The sequence below is a fragment of the Astyanax mexicanus genome, unplaced genomic scaffold (assembly GCF_023375975.1).
Source record: "Astyanax mexicanus isolate ESR-SI-001 unplaced genomic scaffold, AstMex3_surface scaffold_31, whole genome shotgun sequence".
Classification (NCBI taxonomy): domain Eukaryota; kingdom Metazoa; phylum Chordata; class Actinopteri; order Characiformes; family Acestrorhamphidae; genus Astyanax; species Astyanax mexicanus.
In genome coordinates, this window is record NW_026040041.1 from 5,378,789 (window position 1) to 5,394,862 (window position 16,074).

Genomic DNA, 16,074 nt, shown 5'->3' on the forward strand with positions numbered 1-16,074 from the left:
AGTAGGGGGCACCATTTGTTTAGTCATTAATAGTGTTGGCCAAATTACTGTGGTGCTGTAGGAGCCAAAATTGTCATTTTTAAGTTTGTGTTTTCTCATTTTTTGTGTATTTTCTCAGTTTACTTCATCTATTGGCTGCTATGGTTGGGCCATTGTCAATAAGGACAGGTGCTGCTACCTGGAGGGCGTGGCCAGAGCAGGAAGACAGACTTTGACCTCACTTCCACAAGCCCAGGCTGCCACAGAGCTTGCACCTTTTTTGTTTTAGTTAATCCTTGGTTTATCTTTGCAATCCTTGTTTTTATCTTTGTTTAAAGTTCCTAAAAACCTTTTGTTTATTATTTGACATTAATATTTAGCAGATCCTCCTTTTACAGAAGTATAAGGCTCTAAACTCTTCCTATAGCTTCCAATGAGAGTCTGGCTTCTGGTTGAAGGTATTTTGGATCATTCTTCTTTATAAATCATCTCCAGTTCAGTCAGGTTTGATGGTTTCTGATCATGAACAGCCTTTACGCTTTAAATCACACTGAATATTCATTGTGTATGAATTCATGTTCTCTGATCATCACAAAGCTGTGAGTTTAAACCATTTAAACTTTATATGAGGAAATACAGACCAAAATATATCGGTACCACTGAGTACCTTATTTTTCATACTTTGCATGAAAACATGCGTGCGCTCAGCGAGGTAAACGAGTCGGAGTTATTTAAAGTCTGACTCATCTGATTCATCAGATTTACGAGCTGCAATTCCAGAAGCCAGTCAAGATGATGACTGTTTCTGTCAAGTTAAGCTAAAGGAGGGGCTGGACAAGATAATAGATTAATAGATAAGAGGCTAAGATGAGCAGATATGGAGAGTTTCTTCCAGCATCATCTGGACAGAAAGAGAGAGAGAGATGTCATTAGTTGAGAGATAGAGGAGGGATCAATTACAGATCAATTCAAAGCTATAACATACATGCAGATATAAAGCACACAGTGGGGAGAAAAGTATTTAGTCAGTCCCCAATTGTGCAAGTTCTCCCACTTAAAAAGACAAGAGAGGTTTGTAACTGACATCATAGGTAAACCTCAACTAAGAGAGACACCATTATTTTTTACAAATAATGGTGGAAAATTAGTATTTGGTCAATAACAACCAGCAAGATTTCTGTCTGTCACAAACATCTATATGATCCAATGTCCATGTGGAAAAGTATATGTGGGAGAGACGTCTAGACCACTAAAAGACAGAATTACAGAACATAGAAGCTCGATTTCAAGGAATGATTTAACCAATCCTGTAGCAAGACACCTTAAAAAAAGGCCATTCTATTTCTTCTTTTTCTTTTTTGGGTATTGAACAAATACAAACTACACAAAGAGGAGGTAATACAGAGCAAAAAAGAAAAAAGAGGGAAGCCTTCTGGATTTTTATCTTAAAAGTCTATTTCCTGAAGGTATGAATGAGGATTTTACAATAAAAGAGTTTCTTTAGGTAATTTGTGGAAATGTGTGTCTGTATCGTCAGTTTGGTTGTTTTTACCTTTTTACCTCTGTGTTTGTGTGTTCTTGAGCAAAAGTATTTTTCCCTAAAATGGATTAACTGTGTTTATGAATTTCAGAAGGACTTTTAAGAAGTTTTGGGTGGAAGTGGTTCCTCTGTGGAATTGAGCTGCCAGCCTCTCATTGGCTGATCATGTGACCTTTAGTATTTGGAGTGTTCTCATTGGTTGTTTTGTAATCATGTGTGTTTTAAAAGCAGGAATGCTTTTAACTTTAAACTTTTGTCTTTTAACCCTGATGAAGGCCTGAGCGCCGAAACTCGTTGGTTATTTGTGTATTGTCAATAAATCTGAAATTCTCCAGTCAACAAGTGCTGCTGGTTTTTACCATTTTTTATCACAAACATGTAACAACTTCTTCTTTCATTACCTGTATTAATGGCACCTGTTTGACCTCGTTACCTGTATAAAACACACTTCAAACTCAATCTCAAACAGTCACACTCCAAACTCCACTATGGTGAAGAGCAAAGAGCTGTGGAAGGACACCAGAAACTAAACTGTAGACCTGCTGCACCAGGCTGGGAGACTGAATCTGCAATAGGTAAGCAGTTCAGTGTGAAGAAATCTACTGTGGGAGAAAAAATCAGAAAATGAAAGAAAAACCTTCAAGACAACGGCTAATCTCCCTCCATCAGGGGCTCCACGCAAGATCTCAGAACAAGAAGAGTGAGCAAAAATCCCAGAACCACACGAGGGGACCCAGTGAATGACCTGCAGAAAGCTGGGACCAACTTTACAAAGGCTACCATCAGTAACACACTACACCCCCAGGGACGTAGCCGTGTCCCCCTGCTTAAGCCAGTACATATCATAAGACGCATTTGAAGGTCCTGCAGTGGCCTAGCCAGTTTCCAGATCTCAACCCCATACAAAACCTTTGGAAGGAAAGGTAGAAAATCCATGTTTCCCGCCGACAGCCCCAAAACATCACTGCTCTAGAGGAAATCTACATGGAGGAATGGGCCAACATACAATCAACAGTGTGTTAAAACCATATAAACACTTACAGAAAACATTTGATCTCTGTCATCGCCAACAAACGATATATATACCTATTTTCCACCATTATTTGCATATCAATTCTTTACAAATCAGACAATGTGATTTTATGTCTACCTATGATGTCAATTACAGGCCTCTCTGTTCTTTTTAAGTGGGAGAACTTGCACAAATGGTGACTGACTAAATACTTTTTTTCCCCCACTGTACTAGCACAGGTTTGTTCACACCTGGCATTAATGAGTCCTGAATGATCTGATCACAAATGTTATCCAAACCCCAAAACGCACCAATTTACATCTGCTATTTCTGGTCACTTCATTTACACTGGAGGCATGGCTAGTTACATGTAGTCCTCAGTTCAAATAAACTCTTTGAATCTTGAATTAATTAAATGCAGCAGCTAGTGTAACCTCTGCTTATATTGTCAAATTTTTATATCCCTACAGAATTTGTTATTTAAAACGTTAATTATCTCTATTTAAAATGGTGTGGTTATTGTAAAAGGGCTGGGTTACACCTAGCAGGGGTGGGACCAGTGACTGTATGGGCGGGACCATAGACTGTGTATAGCTCTGTGGAGGCAGCCCTCAGGGGCGGGGTTATTTAAATGAGTAGGCTGTCTCTCCACTCTTTCTCTCTCCTCTGGTCTCTACTGCGCTCTACAGACTCGGGTTTCAGGATCGCCAACATGGAGGAAGATTTTGGCTTAATTTTTTTTTTTAAACCCGCTCTTTTCTGCTCCCGCCAAAAATCTTTTTTTTTAATCCCACGGTCCTTATAGGAATTGAATGAATCACATATAATGCTTCAAATGTACTGCTGGCGGAATATTTCAGGTGAGAAGGGGGGAGTGAGTGCTGGGGGAATTATTCAGGTGAGAACGACCCAAACAGGCAGGTGCTCAAGCAACCTCTACCCCCCCCTCCATCTGCACGTGCCTGCTGGAGATGCTGGAAATCTCTAATTGGTGTGTGTGTGTGTGTGTCAGTCCATCCTATTTCTATTTTATAGTAAACCACGGTTTCAAGAGTTCCCTTCAACTTGTGTGGTGTGCATTCTTTGGGATTATCCATTTTTGTTCTGACCGGACAACCTGTGCAGTTTGCTGGTTTTCGAGACCAGCCCTTTATACAGTCCATTAAGGGTGCCATACCTAACAAAATTTCACACTCTGAGAAATTTTTCTTGAGAGTTTTTTTGTTGCTCGCATGGGAATCATAGTGTGATTATTATAATTTTCTTTTTTTTTATAATTTTATTTCTAATTTTTCCCATTTTCTCCCCAATTTACACGGCCAATTACCCAACCCACTCATTAGGACTCCCCCTATCACTAGTGATGCCCCAACACACCAGGAGGGTGAAGACTAACACATGCTTCCTCCGATACATGTGAAGTCAGCCACTGCTTCTTTTCGAGCTGCTGCTGATGCAGCATTACCGAGCAGCCAGCGCGCTTGGAGGACAGCGCCATCAGCTCACAGACGCCCTGTGCTGCAGACATCACCGTAGGAGTGATGTGGGGAGAGAGCGCCATCTACCCACCCAGAGGGAGCAGGGCCAATTGTGCTCCCTCTGACGCCGGCAGCTTGATGGCAAAGCTGATTGAGCTGGGGTTCGAACCTGCGACCTCCTGCGCATAGTGGCAGAGCTTTAGACCGCTGGACCACTCGGCGCGATTATTATAATTTTCTTAACTATTTATCAGTTTGTGGGAGCGGGACTACATGTTATTGTGCGTCCGCTCCCACATCGCCTGAATTGATTAAACTCCCGCTCCCGCCAATAACAATTCAGTTCTGTCCCGCGCCGCAACATATTCTGACGGGTCCCGCGAGACCTTCAGGACTCCCACTGGAGTGCAGACCTCTAGTTTACACTGAGCAAGAGCGGAATGGGAAGGGGAGTGCTCTTTTTATGAGCGCTGGATAAACATGGTTTATTACTTACAGTTATACAGTGTGAATCTCGTTCAATTAAGAGGTGTACTTATATATAAGGTGTTTCCTTAATGTATATTTTTATGCTGTCTTTTATTGTTGTTTATATGTATCATCTTGAAACTTTAAATAAGTTTAAAAAAGAGATAAAAATAGAGAAATATTAACGAGGGGCCAGTGAAAGCTCATCATAAATTCTTACAGTTTTAAGGCATTTCTTATTCATATTCTAAGCAATTCTAAAGGATTTCAAAAGGGAAGTAAAGTCCAGTACGCAAATATCAATTTTTGGTATTGAAGTCAAGTATTTATGATGAATGTAATATTTTCTCAATAAAATAATAATATTAATAATATACTCTATATCAAGATCAGTGTATGAAAAAATAACATTATATCACCAAGGTTCATATTCAGCAACATTATAGTTTCCTTTAAAAACAAAGAAGAAAAGTCTTTCTCACATGTGATGTGATACTGTTTCACATTCTGACTGACAAAAAGAGCATTCATCATTAAAGGGTCTAAATGCTCAATCTACCCACGTCTCTACACGTAAAGTCAGGGCCCGCCCAGGAATGTTGTCTGGTCCTGCTGCCTTGCTGATGGAATGGAAATGAACTGAACTGGAACTGAATCTGGAATCTCTACACTTTATTCTTCAGCTCGGCTCACAGGATATTATATACTTATAGTTAAAAACAGAAATTACTGTTACTTTTTACTGTATGTATGTTCATTTGCATCTGTGTAAATCATATGCTGTGTTTTTTTTTTCAGGTAAAAATGGGCCCCTCACCCTACTCGGGCCCTGGATAGTCCCCCCACTACCACGCCCATGTATATATATATATATATATATATATATATATATATATATATATATATATATATATATATATATATATATATATATATATATATAACTTATTTTCTAGTTTATAACTTATAATTTATTTTCTAATGCTAACTGATTTAGGGATAGATACAAAAAATGTGTTTATTTCATATTATTTACATTTTATTTAAATATAATTGAAATTGATGATAGGAACTGAATGAACTGAACAGCAGCAAATAATAATGAGATAATACATATTACTCAGAGTTACATATATCCATAGCAGCAGCCAATCCTCCTGTAAAAAACTAAATACATATTTTATCATAAGTATTTAGTGAACAGCAGAACTAAATATACTAATATATATATATATTATATATATATATTATATATATATATTTTTTTTTTTAATTGCTGTTTATAATCATTACAGCTTGGTGATTTATGAGACCAAAATTTTTACATAGGGAAAAGTTTAAGAGAAAGGTGATATGCAGTACAATTAGTGGTGTCAACGAATTAAAAATATAATCTGATTAATCACAACTTTTCTTTTCCTAAAGCTTTTTAATAATGGATATTTTAATGTAAAAAAAAGAATAAAGTAATACATTTCGCTCCCTTAATAATAAACTTGTGTTTATTGTGTTGTCTTTGAATAATATTCACGCTAAAGTTTTTCATGGGTTTGCTGTGATCCTGTTAGAGGAAGTTCACAGTTTTGTTTTATGTAGTTTGTGCAAGTGGTGACTCACCTTCTGCTTGGTGAGGGATGAGCATGCTTGGTTGAGCATGTATGAGAGTATACAAAGGAAGCCGGATGGCTGCAGTTCATTTGGAGATGGGAGTGCTATGTTTTAAAATCGGCAGCGGGGGGGTGTGGGGAGAGAGATACGTTTTAAAATCGTCAGCGTTCTGTCATTACTTTCCCACCGTGCTCCGCAAACCAGCAAGCGGATTGGCTGTTTCTCAGGAGAGGAAATTTATTTGGGGATTGGATTTGGCGCCCCCTCTAGTGCAGCGCCCCTATGCGTCGCATACGCTGCATACCCCCTTTTTGCGCCACTGACCTGAACGAACTGTAGTAGTATAGCACTATTGAAGTGCAGAACTAAAGGGCTGGTTTATTAACAGCACTGTTAAATGTGTGTGTGTGTGTGAAGGGGGTGGGGAGGACAAAGACTTCTTAAATCAGACAATCTTCACCTGCAGACCACCTGCAGTAAAAATCCCTCTAATGTTGCTTAAAACTGCAGGGATATGATGGACAGCTAGGTTACTACTTCTACTACCAACAACATGTTTTCTTTATGTAGTTAATAAATGTACAAATTTAGAGATTTAATAAAATATTAAATATGTTATTTATGATGAGTAACATGATCATCACAAGTTCATTATGAGGTACATTTGTGCAAGAGAGATAGCAGAGATTTATATTTAAACAGAATGAAAAAAAACCTTTTCTGATGATTTATATTACATATTTGCTGCACATCATTCACTTTAACAGGATTTTTACACTCTCTGTAATGAAATGTTTCAGGTGAACCCACACATTCACCTCACAGAAATGTGAGGTGCGATATAGGCGCTGTTCCATTCAGTATTCAGCTAATAATATGATTTTTCTATAAAGTAATAATGTACTAAAAATGTAACATAAAAATACAGAAATGTAACTAAACACGTACCACGATATGAGGATGCAGAATATTTAGAGCATGCATATAAACTTCAAACATGAACAACAATGATACAGAAATACTCCGAAAGCTTCATAGACTGCTTTTAATAAAAAATACATAACTTTCTTTATTGTTTCAGAAATTATCACAATGCTATGATCAATCTCTAGTGCTGAGGCTGTGCTATTGAACAAAAACTGCTGTGCATTAATTAAATAAGAACATACAACATGTGATCTGCTCGTACGCTCTGTGTGAAAGTGTGATGGAGTGATCAGGTTTGCAAATCAAAAAGGAGGGTAGTCTTTACCCTGTAAGGATCGGGGGTGAAGCCACATGTCAATTTCACATATTAAGGGATGAGGGGAAAAAAGAGAAAAGAAAAACTGTGAAAAAAGCAAAAGACATTATCATTGATCAGGGACTAACATGCATTCTTGCCATGATTTCTCAGTCTGTTTCTCTGCCTATTTAACCCTCCTATTATATTACGGGTCAAACTGACGTTTTAAAGTTTAAAGATTTAGGAAAAATAGTTAAAAGTATTTTATTTCAGTATGAAACTTCTTCTGCTGACCTTAATCAGTGTAATCAACATATAATATGAAAATGGTTCATCTTACAAACTCGCAACCAGCCTTTGCCAAAACTAAAACTAAATTGTAATGTTACGTGTGAATGTTGTGTAAAACTATTGTGTTTTATAGGTCTATAGGTCTTTTAAAGGTAATAAAGTAGTAAAAATGTAAAAAAAAAAAACATGAACATGTATTTTTTTATGAAAAAACGAATGAATTATCCCAATTAAAGTATTACCTGCTGGAGGTAAGGAACACCATTGCACTAAATATTGATAGAATCATTTGTAATGGAGCAAATAAAGAAATATTTACACTGATTTTTGAATTTTTTTTGGCACTAAACCCGGGTAGACAAAGCCGGCGAGCGGGTTGTTTGAATGTTAGCATAGCCAGTTAGCTAACTCTCCTGCCGTCCCTTTTTCTGTTCTCCTCCTATGAGGGACAGATTTGGTTGAGGCCCTAGGCAAATTCCTAGGTTTGCCTAATTAAAGAACCAGTCCAGTACGCAAATATCAATTTTTGGTATTGAAGTCAAGTATTTACGGTGAATGTAAAATTTTATCAATAAAATAATAAAATTAGTAATATACTCTATATCAAGATCAGTGAATGAAAAAATAACATTATATCACCAAGGTTCATATTCAGCAACATTTTCAACAGTTTCCTTTAAAAACAAAGAAGAAAAATCTTTCCAGAATTTAGATACAATGGAACATGTGATGTGATACTGATTCACATTCTGACTGACAAAAAAAAACATTCATCGTTAAAGGGGAATGCTCAATCTACCCACGTCTCTCACACGTAATGTCACATAAACTTTGTATTGTAGCAACACCTGAAAAAAAAAAAAACATCAATTAATTTTTAACTAAACAGAACATATTCAGTTTCAGAAACTGGCTTTTGGTGCAGTGCTAAGTTTCACTTTTACTCACACTGAGCTTGGCCTTCTCACTTTTTTCCATTATTATGATTATTATGGTCTGGGCTGACTGTTTGGGGCGGGGCGTGGTTATGTTATGTTCATTTGTCAAAAACAGCAATGGTGTTCATTTTAACTGCTGCATGTTTAATTATCCAAAAGATGTCTGAAACCAAAAAAATCCCAAAAATCAGTGTAAATATTTCTTTATTTGCTCCATTACTAATGATTCTATCAATATTTAGTGCAATGGTGTTCCTCACCTCTAACAGGTAATACTTTAATTAGGATAATTCACTCGTTTTTCATAAAAAAAAATACATGTTCAAAGTTTTTTTTTTACATTTTTACTACTTTATTACCTTCAAAAGACCTATAGACATATAAAACACAATAGTTTTACACAACATTCACACGTAACATTACAATTTATATTATTTATGATTTTTTAGTTTTAGCGAAGGCTGGTTGCGAATTTGTAAGATGAAACATTTTCATATTAAATGTTGATTACACTGATTAAGGTCAGCAGAAAAAGTTTCATACTGAAATAAAATACTCTTAACTATTTTTTATCTTTAAACTTTAAAACGTCAGTTTGACCCGTAACATAATAGGAGGGTTAAATAGGCAGAGAAACAGACTGAGAAATCATGGAAAGAATGCATGTTAGTTCCTGATCGATGATAATGTCATTGTGTATTTTTTGCTTTTTTTTCACAGTTTTTCTTTTCTCTTTTTTCCCACTAATCCCTTTATGTGTGAAATTGAGATGTGGTGTCACCCCCGATCCTTACAGGGTAAAGACTACCCTCCTTTTTGATTTGCAAACCTGATCATCACTCCATCACACTTTCACACAGAGCGTACGAGCAGATCACATGTTGTATGTTCTTATTTAATTAATCCACAGCAGGTTTTGTTCAATAGCACAGCCTCAGCACTAGAGATTGATCATAGCATTGTGATAATTTCTGAAACAATAAAGAAAGTTATGTATTTTTTATTAAAAGCAGTCTATGAAGCTTTCAGAGTATTTCTGTATCATTGTTGTTCATGTTTGAAGTTTATATGCATTCTCTAAATATTCTGCATCCTCATATCGTGGTACGTGTTTAGTTACATTTCTGTATTTTTATGTTACATTACATTTTTATTACATTATTATTTTATACAAAAATCATATTATTAACTGAATACTGAATGGAACAGCGCCAATATCGGACCTCACATTTCTGTGAGTGTAAAAATCCTGTTAAAGTGAATGATGTGCAGCAAATATGTAATATAAATCATCAAAAAAGGTTTTTTTTCATTCTGTTTAAATATAAATCTCTGCTATCTCTCTTGCACAAATGTACCTCATAATGAACTTGTGATGATCATGTTACTCATCATAAATAACATATTTAATATTTTATTAAATGTCTAAAATTGTACATTTATTAACTACATTAAGAAAACATGTTTTGTGATCCTGTTAGAGGAAGTTAGTTAGTTTTATGTAGTTTGTGCAAGTGGTGACTCATGTGTGGTGAGGGATTTACCGTTGAGCATGTATGAGAGTATATAAAGGAAGCTCGGTTGGCTGCAGTTCATTTCAGCTGAGTGGCTCTGTAGTGAGAGACACTACACACACACAGCTCTACAGCTTCTGCTCTCCACAGGTAAGAACCTCAACACTGCACCTGAACTAACTGTAGTAGTAGAGCACTATAGAAGTGCAGAACTGAAGGGCTGTGTGTGTGTGTGTGGGGGATGACAAAGATTTGTTAAATCGGACAATCTTCACCTGCAGTAAAAATCCCTCTAATGCAGTGTTGGGAGTAACGGCGTTAAAACTAACGGCGTTACTAACGCCGTTACTTTTTTCAGTAACGAGTAATCTAACTAATTACTCTGACTGTAACTATAACGCCGTTACCATTTCCGACACCCCGTTACTGCACGCTACTTTGGCCGCACTTTTTTTTACTTCGCTTTGCCCTGGTTAACCGATCCTCTGTCCGGTGAACTTGAGCTTCTGGCCGCTGTGCCTGTGGTTTGGCGTGGTGAAGTGAGGCACAATTGTGACGATTTGCGTGCTCTAATTAATTCAGTGATTGCCGTGGACAGCCCAAGTTCCGAATTAAGGACGTTAAACTCTTTTTAGCTGCTCCGGTTTTTGTGGTGCTGCTGCTTTCTCTTTTAGAGAAAGCTCCTATTAGCTCCTATTTTTATTTTATATAAAGCTCTGGTGTGATAATCACAATGTTGCTAAGTAACCAATTATTATTGTTCACTACAGCGAACGAAATAGCGAAAACTGAAAGTGAAAAAAACATTTGTGTTAACTGAATCTAATAAAAAAGGTAATTAAAAGGAAAAAACATAACTATCTCGAACTGTATTTTGTGTTTATAAAACTAACTAAAACGAACTGAAATTACAGATAGAATACCCTCATTTTCGTGTTTAATTTATTTATAAGCGCTGTTGTACAGCGGAGTTGTACAGCAGGGTGTTGTGCCGAGCGCGCGGCACCTCGTGGTCCTTTAGTTCTTGTGTAAAGCGCTCGCGCTAGCAAGCCCACCCTAAAAACTTACTGAACAGAAAAAATAAAAACAAAATAAAATTAAACTATAATAATAATGAAAAATGTAATCACGTAGCTCTGGGCGCACGTGAACGCCTCGCGTTTGACTTGCAGCACTGTGTGTAGCTGTTCTTAAAAAAAACATTTAAATTAAATAATAGTTCTATGCTTCTATGTTACAGTGTAAATTAACATAATTCTGATTATATTTCGCTCATTCAATCAGCCCGAAAACAGACAGTTTATGGGGCGGATCGGGTCGGGCTCATAATGACAGTTTATGGTTCGGGCTTGGGCAGAACGTGCACGGGCTCCGGCTGGGTCGGATTTTTTGGGCATGATCTAAGCTCTATTCCCTTTTGGTGAAGCTGTTATATTAATACCATTTTAACGGGCATTAAATTGTTGTTTTTGTCCATTATTTTGTTTTGTTTATATATACATATTTCCTTTGAGTGTGGCTTGGTTTGTTTAATTTCATCCCCAGACGCGTTTTTCATGTTTTTCAGTATTACAAGTTTTAGTAATTTTCTTTGGTTGTGTGGAGAATTTCGTTTTGTTTTTTTGAAATTCGTTAGACTATATTTTTGTCAACATTTTGGGTTTATTTTCGTTTGTTATTTTTCTAATAATAATAGTAAATGCATAATTGATTTTCTTTTTTTGACGGGCGAATAATAAAAAGTAACGCGATAGTTACTTTTACTGGTAACTAATTACTTTTATAGTGGAGTAACTCCGTTAGTAACTCAATTACTTTTTTGGAGAAGTAACGAGTAACTATAACTAATTACTTTTTCAAAGTAATGTGCCCAACACTGCTCTAATGTTGTTTAAAACTACAGGGATATGATGGACAGCCATGTTACTACTACTACTACTACTACTACTGCTACTACTACTACTACTACTGCTACTACTACTACTGCTACTACTACTACTACTACTGCTACTACTACTACTACTACTACTATTCCTACTGCTACTACTACTACTACTACTACTACTACTACTGCTACTACTACTACTACTACCACTGCTGCTGCTACTACTACTACTACTGCTACTACTACTACTACTACTACTACTACTACTACTACTACTACTACTACTGCTACTACTACTACTACTGCTACTACTACTACTACTACTACTGCTACTACTACTACTGCTACTACTACTACTACTACTGCTACTACTACTACTACTTCTACTACTACTGCTACTACTACTACTACTGCTACTACTACTACTACTACTACTACTACTACTGCTACTACTACTACTACTACTGCTACTACTACTACTACTACTACTACTGCTACTACTACTACTACTGCTACTACTACTACTACTACTGCTACTACTACTACTACTACTACTACTACTACTACTACCGACAATAACATGTTTTCTTTATGTAGTTAATAAATGTACAATATTAGAGATTTAATAAAATATTAAATATGTTATTTATGATGAGTAACATGATCATCACAAGTTCATTATGAGGTACATTTGTGCAAGAGAGATAGCAGAGATTTATATTTAAACAGAATGAAAAAAAACCTTTTTGGATGATTTATATTACATATTTGCTGCACATCATTCATTTTAACAGGATTTTTGTACACTCTCTGTAATGAAATGTTTCAGGTGAACCTGTAAGGGTTGGCACCCGGTCAAGGCCCCCTCCGGCCACCAGAGGGGGGCCTCGAGCAACACCAGCACCTAATTAAGCTCAACACAATGCACCTGTGTAAGAGCTATTTAAGCTCTGGGATTCAGTCACACAGTGCTGGATCTTTGAACCTTTCAGAGTGAATCTATGCCCGTTGCCTGAGCTGTTTTTTTTTAATTAACTTTCCTGTCTGCTGAAGAGTTAGAGTGGCCAAGCCTTCTAACTTTCTTTCTCTAGATTGTTCCCGAGCTTCCTCTTTTCCTTTTCTTTGTCTGAGAGTTTGAGTGGCGTTCCCTCTCTCTCTCACTACTCTTAGAAGCTTCCACACTTCCATGTTAGAAAGGGGATCACTCCCTAAGTTTCTAAAAGCACCTATAAACTTCATAGTTTAGTTTGGGAAGGTTTTATTTACGTTTACCCCAGTTTATAAGGGGCAGCCAGTCCTCCCCTGGCGTTCTTTTGTTTATCCAATGTGCTTTTTTTTATTTGTCAACCCATTCTTAAAATCAACTCCTTTTGAGTTGCTTTTCTTACCAACTTCCCTATTTGTGTTCAATTGTGTTTTATTCTTGAGTTTACCTGCTTTGAGGTCTACTGTCCTGCACTTGGGTCTGTTTACTACCTACTACTACTTACTAGAGCGAGCCCAACCCCTACAGAACCCACACATTCACGTCATAGAAATGTGAGGTCCGATTTAGGCGCTGTTCCATTCAGTATTCAGCCAATAATTTTTATTTTTTAATAAAATAATAATGTAATAAAAATGTAATGTAACATAAAAATGCAGAAATGTAACTAAACACGTACCACGATATGAGGATGCAGAATATTTAGAGCATGCATATAAACTTCAAACATGAACAAAAATGATTCATAGCTTCATAGACTGCTTTTAATACAAAATACTGTTATTATCATCATATTATTTTCTTTATTGTTTCAGAAATGATCACAATGCTATGATCAATCTCTAGTGCTGAGGCTGTGCTATTGAACAAAAACTGCTGTGGATGAATTAAATAAGAACATACAACATGTGATCTGCTCTCACCGTCTGTGTGAAAGTGTGATGGAGTGATGATCAGGTTTGCAAATCAAAAATCAAAAAGGAGGGTAGTCTTTACCCTGCAAGGATCAGGGGTGACACCACATGTCAATTTCACATATTAAGGGATGAGGGGAAAAAAGAGAAAAGAAAAACTGTGAAAAAAAGCAAAAAGTACACAATGACATTATCATTGATCAGGAACTAACATGCATTCTTTCCATGATTTCTCAGTCTGTTTCTCTGCCTATTTAACCCTCCTATTATATTACGGGTCAAACTGACGTTTTAAAGTTTAAAGATTTAGGAAAAAATAGTTAAAAGTATTTTATTTCATTATAAAACTTTTTCTGCTGACCTTAATCAGTGTAATCAACATATAATATGAAAATGTTTCATCTTACAAATTCATAACCAGCCTTTGCTAAAACTAAAACTAAATTGTAATGTTATGTGTGAATGTTGTGTAAAACTATTGTGTTTTATAGGTCTATAGGTCTTTTAAAAGTAATAAAGTAGTAAAATCTAAAAAAAACATGAACATGTATTTTTTTATTTTTTTATGAAAAACGAGTGAATTATCCTAATTAAAGTATTACCTGCTGGAGGTAAGGAACACCATTGCACTAAATATTGATAGAATCATTTGTAATGGAGCAAATAAAGAAATATTTACACTGATTTTTAAAAATTTTTTGGCACTAAACCCAGGTAGACAAAGCCGGCGAGCGGGTTGTTTGAATGTTAGCATAGCCAGTTAGCTAACTCTCCTGCCGTCCCTTTTTCTGTTCTCCTGCGGCTCGTGGAGGTAGGCGGTCCATCACGAAACCTGGAGATATCAGCCAATAGCGTTCGCTGAGGGAGGTGACCCTGACCCCGCCCCCAAACTCTCAAAACCACCCCTTTCAAAACTCGAGCACAAAAAACTCAGTCGAGCACAAACTACTGCTGCAGCTAATTCACACACCGCCCGAACAAAAAAGCATCCGAGAGGAGAAAAATGAAGCTCAAGAGCAACATTTTCTAAAGCACGCACACCATTCACTATTTGTTGCTTGCTAGTTTCACATTTGTGCTCACGAGAAGTTCATTTACACACGCAGAATGTTAAAACAGGCTGGTTAATTTTTTTTCACCTGGTATTTTTGCACCCCCGACTTTTGACATTGATGTGGCATACTGGGGGCGCATGAGCATGAGAGACCCATCCAATATGGCGGCCGCGTTGACACGCAAGCCAGGAGGCGGGCTATGCAGCGTCAATGTGTAAGATGTCTATGGTATGGAAGCCCATTCCCGCCACCTAAAAAAAATAAATAATCCAGCAAAATGTTTTTTTATTATTATTAAGTAAACTGCTATCTCAATATTTTGAGATACTAAGTCAATATTTTGAGATACTAAGTCAATATTTTGAGATACTAAGTCAATATTTTGAGATACTATCTCAATATTTTGAGATACTAAGTCAATATTGTGAGGTACTAAGTCAATATTTTGAGATACTATCTCAATATTTTGAGATACTAAGTCAATATTTTGAGATACTAAGTCAATATTTTGAGATACTATCTCAATATTTTGAGATACTAGTAGGCTGTACAGAGACAGAAGCAGGTGAGACAAAGATGCAAAATGGATACCATCATTGAGGACTACTTCAGACGTGGATTCACAAATCATGAAATATTGGAACTTTTAGAGGAATCACACAATATCAAAATAAGCCTCCGGATCTTGGACGAGGCTGAAGTTAGCTTCTTATTCGCCAGTGTCTTATTCAGATTTCCATTCCACCTTAAATGCTGGCTGAACATTCATGCGGCCGCCTGTAGATGGCGCATTTTAACAGTAAAAAACAGCATGTAAGCAAAGTGCTGTGCAAACGCTCTGAATAAAGGGGAGAACACAATGCGAGGGACAGAGTTTAACTCTGAGTGAAATATAATGTAAATAAAATTAAATATGAATTAAAACGTTATTGCTCTCACTTTTGGCCTAATTCCCAGGTCATTATCTACAGGTGGCCGCATGTATATTCAGCCAGCATTTAAGGTATCTCAAAATATTGACTTAGTATCTCAAAATATTGACTTAGTATCTCAAAATATTGAGATAGTATCTCAAAATATTGACTTAGTATCTCAAAATATTGACTTAGTATCTCAAAATATTGAGATAGTATCTCAAAATATTGACTTAGTATCTCAAAATATTGAGATAGTATCTCAAAA